Below are 12,155 nucleotides of genomic sequence, written 5' to 3'. Positions count from 1 at the left end.
TGTTGATCAGGAATTTATTTTAACTGACCCACTCTGATGGCGCTCAAAAATAAAACAGAGGTCCTGCAATCCTACTGTAAGGTTGTGCCTTCGCTCACAGTTGTGTTCCGTTTTTTCATGATTGCTTTTTTTTTAAAATTTCATTTTAACACAGGCCTACACAATAGCACTGGCTGTCACTGCTGAATGTATTGTCTCAATCCTGGTGAGCAGTGGTGGTCAGCTTTGTTATGACGAAGCACTCAAAGCTAAGCGGTGTGGAGGTTTTTGAGCCCTCATTTCATGCTCCCCATTTTGCTTTTGCGCATTGTGCTGTTCGGGGTCCAGGCCGCGTATCCCTCCTGTCCTGGACGCCCCACTATTGTGAGAGTGAGCTCACTTGAAAATCCTTCAATCCTTTCGAGTGCAAGAAAATCATCGTTATTTGTATTGTCTGTAAGATTTAACAGGTCAGCTGAGACAGCCACGTGTTGAACACGCTACAGTTTTTCTCTTCACCATCATCTTCATCACCCTCGTCTTTGTTTCATAGTCGGGATTTCTGATTATTTTCCCAGATTTCCTGCCTCTTCTTTCACTGAAGTTTAGTAAATTAGTCATTTTAATCTGCCTTTCTGTAAAAAAAACCAAAAAAAACAACCTCCGATCCGATGGATCCAGCAGATCATGTGCTGAGGGCAGTAAATACACTAAGAGGGCACACATTGTATTTTCCTGTTTATGAAACTCTCACATTTCATATTTCAGCTTATAATAACACACTGTTTGTTTAATCTATCATGCCTATATCCCCTTGGTTTTATCTGCTGCTGCCCATTTCCCTTTCAAACAGATAGTTATGCCTTTCTTGTGGGTGTCAGAGATAAAATGGCCAGAATATCACACAGAGGAACCGTTATGGCTGTTACAACCATACACATTTGACATTACATCAAAACAGAGTAAGATACGGTATAAGTTAGCAACTTGGTATGTTAACACAAGGTACAATGCTTTCACATGATGATGTTAACATATCCCAAATTATCTTTTTGTTCCCACAATGTACCACGTATGTGCTACTGTATAAAATTGTTGGAGAAAGGACAGAAATAAAGGGATGACTTTCCTCGTATTTTAAAAACATAAGTGACATAACGTCAACTCATGAATTTAAGTTTGAATAGAGAAGAAAGCTTGATAAACCAACGTAATGTATTGTAGTAGCTCTTGGGAATGCAGTTTTATCTTGAGAAAATGTTTCCTAGTGTTTACCTAAGTCCTTTCTGCTTTTATGTAAAAGAAAAAAAAAAACAGGCATGCATTCATATCTCTCTACCACTCCATGTTGATTAGGGCCAGAAATACCTTTGTTGGCATCTAGGGTAGCAACAGGGGATCAGATAGAGGAGAGGGGGATAAGTGCCAGGCTTTCATTCCTGGCCTTCTGGCAGCCAGAGTGCAGGCAGACAGGCTGGGCAGTTAGGCCAAAGTTAAGACAGGACTCAGACAAAAACACCTGATCACTTTAATTAGCCTGAGCCAGTGGTTCTCACACTTTTTCTGGCATACTCCTCTTATAAACCAGAAAAGTGTACACTGCACATCCAGTTTTTGTCATCATTACCAGTAAAAAGGGTACAGTTTGTAATTTAATGGCATAATGATCAGCACAACAGCATCAGCAACATCTTGTTTGCTTTGTTTCCCCATTAATCATAATAATTCAGCTTCTTTTCACTCCAGATTTTTTCCCTGGTCCACTGATTTCAGTATGGCAGGTTGTCAAAGTCTTTCCTGGGGAGAAGCATAGACTGTATATAAAAATGGACTGTGATGCCACCCATTGGTTCAGTGAACAGCATTTTGCCTGTTGCTGTGTTAGTATTTTGAAACCAGACATGGGAAGTAAGAGAACTTTGACTCAGAATGATGTGTAAATCACAAGGAAGGCCTACCTGAAAGCATACCTTGTTCTACTGGGTCTGATTGGCTCTAATTTGGACCCCAAAACCATTTTAGTAAGAAAATAAGGTTTATTTATACAGCGCTGTTTAGGAAAAAAATGTAAAAATGGCTTTAAATATGAAATACAGAATAATACTCGTTTGTATCTTATACTCATTTTTACTCAGCAAGAATTTCAGTGTTTGGGAAACTTAACAAGCATACTATCATGGGATAATGAACCCAATAGGTAGCTAATATTAACTCATTAGCTATCAAGCATGTTAGTTAATAAATCCCTTGACAGAATTCTTTCTTTAGGAAATTGTGCATTTCCATCTTGCTCTTCTTTTATATTCAAACAGTAGCAGCTCTCAGCACATCCATCAGCAGCTTCAGCCCAATGTCAAGAGTTTAAAGGGTCTGCCGTTGTGTGGTATCTATCTGTCCACTGGAGAAAAGAGCCGTGGGCCTCCAGGAGGATAGGAAGCTGTCTGACTTGAGTGTTGTGATGTGCTGGTCAAGGGAAGGAGGTTACTTAAAGGATATGATGTCTTCTCAGCAGACTAGATGTCAGTAGGAGTCACCTCGACTCCCAGGGGAGAGCTGCCACCAGGATACACATTTAATGCTCTTATCCAGACACTGATAGATAACAGTCAGGATGGGTTCAAAGCAGCAACATTGAGATAATAGAGATTGAGACAGATGAAGAGGCATTTATTTGAGATAGAACTAGAACTTGAACTTGGCAGTCAGTTTCATTTGGGGCTCGATGGTTCACGTGAATGATTGACTCCTCGTTATTGGGTCAAAAGTGCAACTGTAGATATGTTTGAACATTTTACCTGTTAGGAACATGTGATAGTTGGCATTAAAAAAAACTAGGTTAAGCTTTTCTAAGCCTGTAATCCGTAGTTGGTATCAGATAAGTTTTGCATGCTGTACTGTACTTGTATTAGCTCTCTGGCACTATATGTGACAAACCGTGTTTTCCATAGCCAGCAAATAGAAGCAAAAATCAGAGATTATTTGTATGTAATACTTGACCCTGGGCCACTTGCTACTCACTTGATGGACTCTCTTCGATTCCACTATTGAGTTACAAGACTCTGTATCCTCTTAGCGAGGCTCGTGGCCCCTCCTCGCTGTGTATGAACCTGGCAGGACCGGGACCGCTCGGTCCTTCTTTTCTGTGCCCCATCCCCCACCAGACATAGTGATGGCACTCAGTGCCAGAGACACCCCTCCCTCCCCTCTCTTCCCTTCACCACCACTCCTCTCTCCTCTCCGCCCTCCCTTCCCTCTCTGCCGCAGGCAGACCCAGGCATGGGATCTCCATCTGTGCACAAAGGAGCCTCCTCTATCTGCATACGCTGCACATAAAAGGGCCTTTTGTCATGAGCTCTGCACACATGACCGTCCGCCTTTCACCCCGCTGGAAAAAAAGATCACTCTCTCCAGCAATCCAACCCCACCCCCAACACCAGACTCAACCCTGTCCCCGACCCCCACCCAGTCAGGTTTTCATCTGCGGAGAGAGAGTGAGAAAGAGACAGGAGAGAGAGAGAGAAAGAGTGAGACAGATCTACTCCAAACTTTGTCGAATAGAGACAACCATTAGATGGAGCTGCCTCCATCACTTCTACAAAATCCCTTTTCCTCTTTTTCATTTCCCTTTTATCATGCCTGCCTTCTCTGTTTTGTTTATTTGTTTTTGTTTTTTTTTTCAAACTTCTGGGGTCTTTGTTTGTCCTCATTGTGAGGCATGAACGTATTATAGCATCTGCCATGCTGAAATATGAATGTGCTCCCAGTTTTGCCGTCTCCCTTCCTTTCTGCAGTCTCTGACATTTAAGTGGCATTAGTGGTTGGTTGTGTGCCAGGTTATCAACCCCCCCCCCATTAGAGAAGCACAGGCTCAATTGACAACAGTCCGAGAGCTGAGGCTTTTCAGTGCCTCTCATCTCCGTGCCTCCTGCCTTTTAACCTCTCAGTCCCACGCTGCTCTGGAGAGCCCGAGGTATTTGTAATGTGTAGAGATAATGGCAAAAAATTGTCTGCACACGTGAGATCCAAATCAAGAGATACAAGGTAGTGTTCTCTACCTTTGGGAGACAAGTGGGCTGTACGCCATTTTGGCTACTAAAGATGACACATATTGGTGCTGAGGGATATTGAGTCAGGGTGGGGACGGAGCAAAGACATAGAGGCAGGCAAATACACAGTGTCAAGTGCACGAGTGCTGCCACAAAAAAGCGCTTTCCTCAGCGTTTCCTTTGAAACACACACGGCCCCGATGCCTTACTCCCGGCCAAACGTGTGTGGATTTTGGAAAGCCCTCGAGCTCATCTTGCTGTCGCTGCACACAGGCCTGTGGCGGAACGGAAGGATAAGATTGACTTCTCCCTCCATAGCCATGTCCTCCACATGACCCTCTGCCTTACTAAGTTGGTGTGAGAGGTCAGAGGCTGTCACACCATCGAATACGTGCTGTCAACACCTTTAGCTTGATGATGATTATGCTGATGGGTGGACCAGAACATGTTACACCCCATCAGTGTCAGCACAGTTTACCATAAAGAGAGCACAGAGTTTACACAGAGGGTCCCTGAATCACAGACTAGCATTGAAATAATTTTGCGCAAGTGTTTACCCTCCTAAGTGTCTGCGGTCATAATCACGAGGAACAGAGTTGCTTGTTCCCACAAAAGTATTATATAACGAGGCATAATGATTATAATGATGATAACGAGAGTAATAAAAATAAACATTGTTTTTATCACACGCTTGACATGAAATTGAAAAAACACACAATGCGTGACACTTGTAGTCAAAATAGACAAAATAAATGTAGTGTATACTTTAAATGCTCTCTGTGCTTTTGATATAAGCCTCTGCATGAAACTAATAAACTAACTAGTTGTCAGCACACAGGATTACAAGAAAAATCTATTTAAGGGAAAGTTATGAAGACAAACGTTTTACACACATGTGTACATGCAATCAAATGAGCAGATTGAAATGACTTTTCACAGTAGTAAGTGGACATTTACTTTTATTGCTGGCATGTGGTCTGGTTTGCCGGAACAGTGATTTATGTCTCAAACACATATTACTTTGCTCTATGTAAAAAATAAATATTAATAATATTTTGCATCAATCACTGAATTTGCATAAATAGCCCACAGAGTATAACATCTGTTTATGCAACTGTCCTATAAATCACTGCTTTTCTCCCACATAGATAAAAGCCATTCAATGCAGTTTTACTCAACAGTAACCCAAGTGTGATTTCTCTAATCAGTGATTTTTTTTTGTCCTTCTTTTTTTAATCCATGACATCAATATCAGCTGTTTCCCCTTTTTCAAGGTTGCCAAACAACAGATATCAAAGTGGTAAATATCTAGAATATTTCAAATATTTACTTTTTGTGCTCGAGTAACTCTGTTTTTGTCACTAAGCTTACTTTACTGTAGTAATCATAAGGAGGAAAGTGCTGCAAAGTGATTCGGAAGCTGAAAGGTGTGTGATGTCGTGTTGGAAAAGGAACCAGGAAAAAGAAAAGCACACGTATTGTTAAATGTTATTAGTTACATGTTTTGCTGTTCTCAGTGGAGCAAGGATGCTAGACAGACTGTGTAAGACAACAAAACAGTGCGCACAAAGTGTTTGTTGAGGCAGCGAACCGCTGAGTGCGTATGACTCTGCTGTGTTGGACTCCTTGCAGCCCTGCGGCACAGAAACAGCCGTTGTGACGTGGCCCCTGAAATGCCAGGGCTGTGCACTCTTGGCGTAGTGATTAGGGAGAACAAAACAAAATGGCCAAGGTTTTTTTGTTGTTGTCGTTTTAAATAGGAATTAATAACCTGCATGAGAAAACTGGAAGGAAGAGTAGAAGTATGCAGAGACCTGACAGAAAAGGAGAATTTACTTTATGTGTCACTGATTATTGAAATTTGTCTCAGTACATTATTTAGTGCTACAGATCAGTATTTTTATATTGCTGCTTAACTAGATAATAAACATTTGGTGCATGTCTAAAAATGATTGGTTACTACATTGTGATCTGTGCTATAATGACAAAAATGACACAGGTATTATACTCAGTGAAAAATATTTTTTAATTGAATATTTATTACATTGTTACACTCCTTCAAACCCTGCTTGTGCTCGTTTCCACCATAAGGCAGTTTTGTTGCATTCACACTTTAAATGCAGATCTTCAGACCTACACAGTACAAAGTAATGCAACATTGCATTTGTGTTGGATTTTGAGCTTTTAATATATCAGTACTAAAACAGTAGGTGAAATAATTAACTCACGCATTATACATTTTAATTTTTTTTTTTAAAGTGTTGTGCTGACCCCTTAATGCTGCCCCACTTTAGTGTGGAAATCCTTCTTTTTTATAGCATGTATCACCTTAACATGCTACAGTTGATAATTAACGTCTCATTGGGATCATAGTTTAAAATTCTGTATTTTTATTAGAGGAAAAAAGTATTAATTGATATTAATGAGGCTGAAGGTCGATGTTGATTTCTTGCCTAGGCTGCCCTTGCTCATTGCTGCCTTTTCGAAAACGGCCCTGATCCAGGGCAATATGTCTGGTTGTTGAAGGGCTGCCAGAAGTAGTTGTTAGTTACAGTTAGGGCGCGTCCCTCTTAGGATAGGTTGTCCACTCTGAGGTCTGATATCGAATAGGTCCATAATTTCCAGCTTGTTCCCAGGAGAAGCTCTCCTTTGCTCTTTTCTCTCTGTGTCTCTCTTCCTCCTCTCCTTTCAGAATCCTGTGAGAAACAGCAAGGTGAGTTCATTCCTGCTCTTGAAAAAGTCTTTATTCCTGTTTTTTCTTCTTCTTCTTCTTCTTTTTTTTTTTTTTTGCTAAGACGAATCGTTTCTTTGTGCATGTGGCATATCTAGAAATTCTGTTTCTTCGCAATATGTCTCAGAAATATTTTGAAATTCAATATTTATTGCGGTGCTTTTGAATTGTTCTCATGAAAGCACCGGATCAAATGCCTGCTGAGCTATGTGGCAGATGAAGGGAGGGGGGGGGGGAATCACTGCTCTGTTTTTGTGCTTTCATATCAGCACAACATATCAGGTAAAGCTGATTAAACAGAAATCAAATACATTAAAATTAAATTTATATTTTTATTCATATAAAACTATTTATTAGGAATGAAGTGTTTAAGTGCACCATGTTTAACAATCTAATACTAGTGTAGAAAAATGATTTATACACACACAATGAAGTGTATTATTTAAACCCAAAACAGATTTCTAACAGTTTTTCTCTTACTTTTGAATTTAGTGACAGGTTCATGTTAAATAAATCAACTTGTGTGCGCCGTGACTGAATATCAGTTCTTTATTATTTGTATAACAAAAGGCTGGATGAGCTGCCTTTTGTAAAGCATATTTTTGCACAGTTCATATTAACATTTTAATGTGGATTTTTACTCAGTGAACAAAAAATGCATTTCTGGAAAAGTTTGTTTTTTCCCCTGAATAAATCGTGACAATAATTTACAGCAAATTCATAAAGTTCAGGCATTATTAAACATTTCCTAAAATTAAATTAGTATCCCTGGCATTTTTTGTTTTTTAGGCAGTGTGTTCCTTTAACGAAGCTAATATTTAAAAAATAGTCAACATTTATGATAAAATTATTAAGTTTAACTATTAATTAATCATTTATTTATTTATGTCTTTTTGGGTTTCTGTAATAAGCGGGCGGCATTTTAAGGAAACAAACAAAAGTCCATTCTGTTTATATTCTATAATATTTTGCACACATGCTTTTATATATGCCACAGTGCATTTCAAATATTGATGGATAATGTGTTTTCAAATAAGTGCTCAGTCAAGAGTTTTGCATGTGAAGATAACTTGTTGAAAAACTTGAACTTGATATTTTTGGGAACTCATTGCTGGAAAAATATCCCTAATCCTGATAAAATGATATTCCCAAGGTGCTTTATTCCATAAAATTCTCCAAAGGAGCTGATTGTTAGCAGACATTTCCAAAATGATATAGCTGAATTATGTTTCATTATAACTTATTATCGGCTCGCTTTTGCAGGAAATGCAGTGTTAGGTAAGCTCAGCTGTGCAGCATGCTTTCACCTCTGTACTAATATCAAAGTATACGTTGAAGGGAGTCACAGAAACAGATCCTGAACAAGCTGCTTTTTTCTTATCGGTTGCAATCACCAATATTACGATTCTTTTTTTCTTGTATTAGAAACATCATTACTGCGCATGTCTTCTGTCCACCATTTCATTGCACATGCAACCATTTTATGAGCTTCAACATAAAACAGTCTTTTAGGTCAGAGGCCTTGAAAACATACTTGAATTGACAATGTTTACTTAGGAAGGAGTACTTATTGGAAATACGGGTACACGGATGAAGCACAGCCTGCTAAAGTAAAGTTAAAAACTCTTTGGACCGGGGTGTGTTAACATTGCAAATCCTGTGCAGTGAGCATTCAGTCGTTTCTTCAGATTTTTCCACATAGAAATAATTCTGTTTGAGCTGTGCTGCACCTTGCAAGGTTAGCCTGCATTCCCTGTCTGTGCATGCATGCGTATAAATGTCAAACAGACGGAGAAAGTGGCGGTCACAGTCGGCTGCCTAAGGTGACTGGTGGGGGTCAAAGGTCAGGCTGTGTTAATACGACGTGATGTGCTGCCCCCGGGACCTCGGTCCCATGAGGGATAACCCCCTAATCAGCATTAGTTAATGTGTTAGTAATCTTTACCTTCTTAAAGCAAACAACAGTGGAGCATTCAATGAGCTCGCTTGGCCTCCCATGTAACGCTTTTGACCCAGGGGTCATGGCCTTTGTTCCCTCCTCGATGGGGAGTGCCCTCAAAGGTCCTGGGTGTAATAGAGAAGTTGTTTAGACACGTGCAGGGTTTAAGCTCGACCACCTTATGGACTCTTCTGCTGGAGAGTATACTCTCCCCTCATACAGAAGGGATACTTTGTGGTTAGCTTTTATCCCCTTCAATAAGTCCATTAGAATAACCTTGTTTTTATGTGCCGCATATCATATCTAAGTGTCGACGTTGTAGTGGTTGCTGACCAAGCACACAGCCATCCCTTACCCCCACCCCCCAACACACACACACACACACACACACACACACACACACACACACACACACACACACACACACACACACACACAAACCCCTACTCCCACCTGCTAATGCCTCCTCGATGTTTCTAAGAGCAAATATTTTTTTGTCTTTGTGGATTCCCTGCCCAGTGAAATTCCATATCGCTCTTGCTGTGCTCATTGTTTTATTGTTTCATGTAGCAGTAGGACGAACGTTCATCCAGTCCACCATTTAAATTCTATAATGCAATGTTTACCCTAACAAATGCCTGCAGACGTCTTTTAAAACACTTTAACGTGCCGTCTTCTGAATGCAATCAGTGCCCGTCAGCAGACAGTTTGTTTAAGCCACAAAAAAATGTGTTTTATTTATAACGGCGTTAGACGTATGCGCTGCATTTCTATTGCTATGCTATTTTTATATTTTAACCGCTTCAAAACAGTTTTTTTCTCTGTCGTAAAATTGTGTTCCCAACTCGATTCATTGCATCAAACCTCGATGAAACAGAGAAGCATAATCATACGTTAAAATTATTAGGAGTAAAATAATTGTCAGGCAGAGGCTATAACATGGCGCCGTCTGCCATTTTGTTTCTCATTGCAATATCAATTGGCCTGATCGACTGACTTTGTATCACACAGCTGCAGCAGCCTAGTACTCCAGAAGGAAAGCTGTGGCTTTTCCCTGCCTTTTCTCCCTCCCGGATGTCAGTTAAAGTGCGGCTGCATCGTGTGTTATTGTTAGTGCTTCATCTAATGTTAGTCGTTTTTGATCATTTAATCTGAAAAAAAAAAAAGCAAGATGTTGCCAGTAGTAAGAACTGCTTTGTGCGTTTTGTTTTGTTTTTTTTAAACGGAAACCGATTTTATACAGTCTACCTTAAATAGTCTGCATTTGCTTCTAAAGTCCGACTATATGACTCCACAATTAAGATGTGACAGGTAATTACGACACGCAACAGAGGCACAATGTAGCGGCAATGTAGACACGCAACACAGCGGCAAGAGCTGGCAGCAGTCCCAAAGCCAAAACTGTATCCTCAGATGAACTTTATGTCATGCAAAGTACAGTATGCACACTAAGCATAAATTCACAGAGCATGCTTCCCTAAAACTAATGACTAATACTCCTTGGAGTTCTAACATATGCTTTTTTTATTTGTTTTTTTTTACAAGCTATTCCCCAAAAATCTTAACATATACCCAAGACATCTTTATACATTGAAGCCATAATGAAGTCATGAGTTTCTCAATTGGTTAAAACGCATGGCGAGATGTGACGTATACCTTGAACTCCTTCTAATAGGATTCTATAGCTCCTGCCAAAGTGCATGACTGAACTGAGCTAGTATCTCATTTAGGGAAAGGAAGAAAAAAGAAAGAAAGCGAACAAATACCTTGCAGTGCAAAGCGGCCTTTTCCTGCACTTTGTTAGTTTAAATAATATTGGCATTTTTCTCCTTTCTCTCTAATTGTCTTTGGCCGTATGTGTTTCTACTAAAAACCCGTCTAGCAAAGAGGAGTGCGCGGAGAGAGGAGAAGAGTTTTTTTTGTGCAATCCAGCCTGTGCTGCTGTGAGGAAGAGAGAGCCGGCGAGGAACGGGGTGGTGGCCGTGCAGTGAAAGCAGCCCTCACAAGCTGTGCAGCCTGAAGCAGTAGCAGCCATGTTAAACAAGTCTCCGTGAGCTCGAGCCCCGCTTATGTATTTGTGCTCTCCAAAGCCGACAGGAAGTTTTCACAGAGTAAAACGTAAGAAAAAGTTTAACCCCCACCTTATGTTTTTCCTCTCTGTCTCCCTCTTTCTCTCTTTCTCATTGTCTCTTGCTAGGCATGAAGTCCCCTCTTTAATTCTCAGCAGTTTATAAAGCAGAAATGAATTTTTTTTTAAAAAAAGAGAGAAAAAAAAATAGCTCCTCAGTAATAAATACACTTTACATATCTCCTTCCTCCTTTTCTTCCCTTATAGAGCTCCTGGTTCAAGGCCGAGGGGGGAAAAAGTTAAAGCCACGAGGTCTGCCTTTTGCAGTTTTTTAGAACCAGAGCCAAAAGAGGCAGGAAGTTGTTGTACAATAGCGTTACAGTAATCTGCCTCAAATGGAAAAAGCCAAATGCTGATCGCGGAGTGGAGAAGGTGGCAGAACAGACAGAAAGAGGGAGGGAGGGACAGGCAGGGAGAGAAAGAGCTCTAGCGTGTGAGAAGCAAAGCATAATCAATGCAATCTAAGATGGTGGAAACAGCCCTGCTGTTTAGTAGGGACCCCCCCCTTTCTCCTCTCCTCTCCTAGTTCCCTCTGAGGCTCACTTATGCTTCATGTAAATCTGTGCAAGAAATTGGTTCAAACTAAACATTATGTTATCTTTTTTTTTTCGTTCTCCGTTTTAAACAAGACAAATCGGCATCTCTGGGGGGGTTTCGCTAAAATGTTCTCCGAACTGTTGAACATTGAATACCGGGGCATGTAGCAGCTGTTTTTCCTCGAGGAAAAAGCAGCAGAGTCTCACCCAAAAATGCTTATCAGCCTTTTTTGACTTTGTGCCAAAATAGCTGCGAAGGTTCGGCTACAGCCTTTGCTTTGTGACAGAGCCGGGGCAAGAAGGAGGCGTCCTGGCCATGCGTTCTTTGCCACATGTTACTGAAATTAACACTCTCCGTGCTTTTCTTTTTCACTTTGTGTGCTCGCGTCCTTGTGTGTGTGTGTGTGTCATGGTCTATTCTATCCATTCAGGCTGCTCAGGCATGCCAAAGAGTTAATGCGCTCTGAGTGTGTGTGTACGTGTGTTCCTTTCAGTGTGTACTTCCAGATCTGTAAAGCTCCACCACGGTAAGAGATGAGGTTAATAATTCAAGGAGATCTCAGAAGTGTTGCATATTTCAAGGATCCTTCAGCGGGGGCAGCTTATGCTGAATGACTCTGTATTCTCCCGTTTTCCTTGCTTTTCTTTGCACTTGCTGATATAGTTGCTGACGTACGTTATAGTGGATCCCAGTATGGCGTGTGAGTGCAGGCACTGAGCCTGCGCGCTGCCTGGGAGGAGTGGATTTCTGTGTCATTCTTCTTCCTCCACCCCTCCCACATTTAGTGCTTTCCAC

At 40.8% G+C, this 12,155-nt stretch overlaps 2 long non-coding RNA genes across 5 annotated transcripts in view; one reads left to right on the top strand and one right to left on the bottom strand.

The window, feature by feature from the left end:
- LOC102292374 overlaps window positions 1-12,155 on the top strand; it is a 47,759-nt gene that overhangs the window by 14,676 nt on the left and 20,928 nt on the right. Inside the window, exon 1 of one of the 3 annotated variants that reach the window (XR_006054663.1) lies at window positions 6,628-6,738. The exons of the other annotated variants lie outside the window; for them this stretch is intronic. This is a non-coding gene — a long non-coding RNA (uncharacterized LOC102292374). Of the gene's footprint in view, window positions 1-6,627; window positions 6,739-12,155 lie in introns of those variants that run through there. 3 annotated transcript variants of the gene reach the window in all.
- LOC102291951 lies at window positions 6,419-12,041 on the bottom strand. Of its 2 annotated transcripts, none has more exons than XR_316135.3 (3): window positions 10,462-12,041; window positions 8,702-8,820; window positions 6,419-6,721 (listed from the first exon to the last, which is right to left on the bottom strand). It is a non-coding gene; the product is annotated as an uncharacterized LOC102291951 (long non-coding RNA). The 2 variants fall into 2 exon arrangements; XR_006054665.1 differs by having other exon boundaries at window positions 10,837-11,402.

The sequence above is a fragment of the Haplochromis burtoni genome, unplaced genomic scaffold (genome assembly GCF_018398535.1).
Source record: "Haplochromis burtoni strain Fernald_Lab_line unplaced genomic scaffold, NCSU_Asbu1 Contig_104, whole genome shotgun sequence".
Lineage (NCBI taxonomy): Eukaryota > Metazoa > Chordata > Actinopteri > Cichliformes > Cichlidae > Haplochromis > Haplochromis burtoni.
Note: the sequence above shows the minus strand (reverse complement) of the source record. Positions and strands in the feature narration are given on the sequence as shown.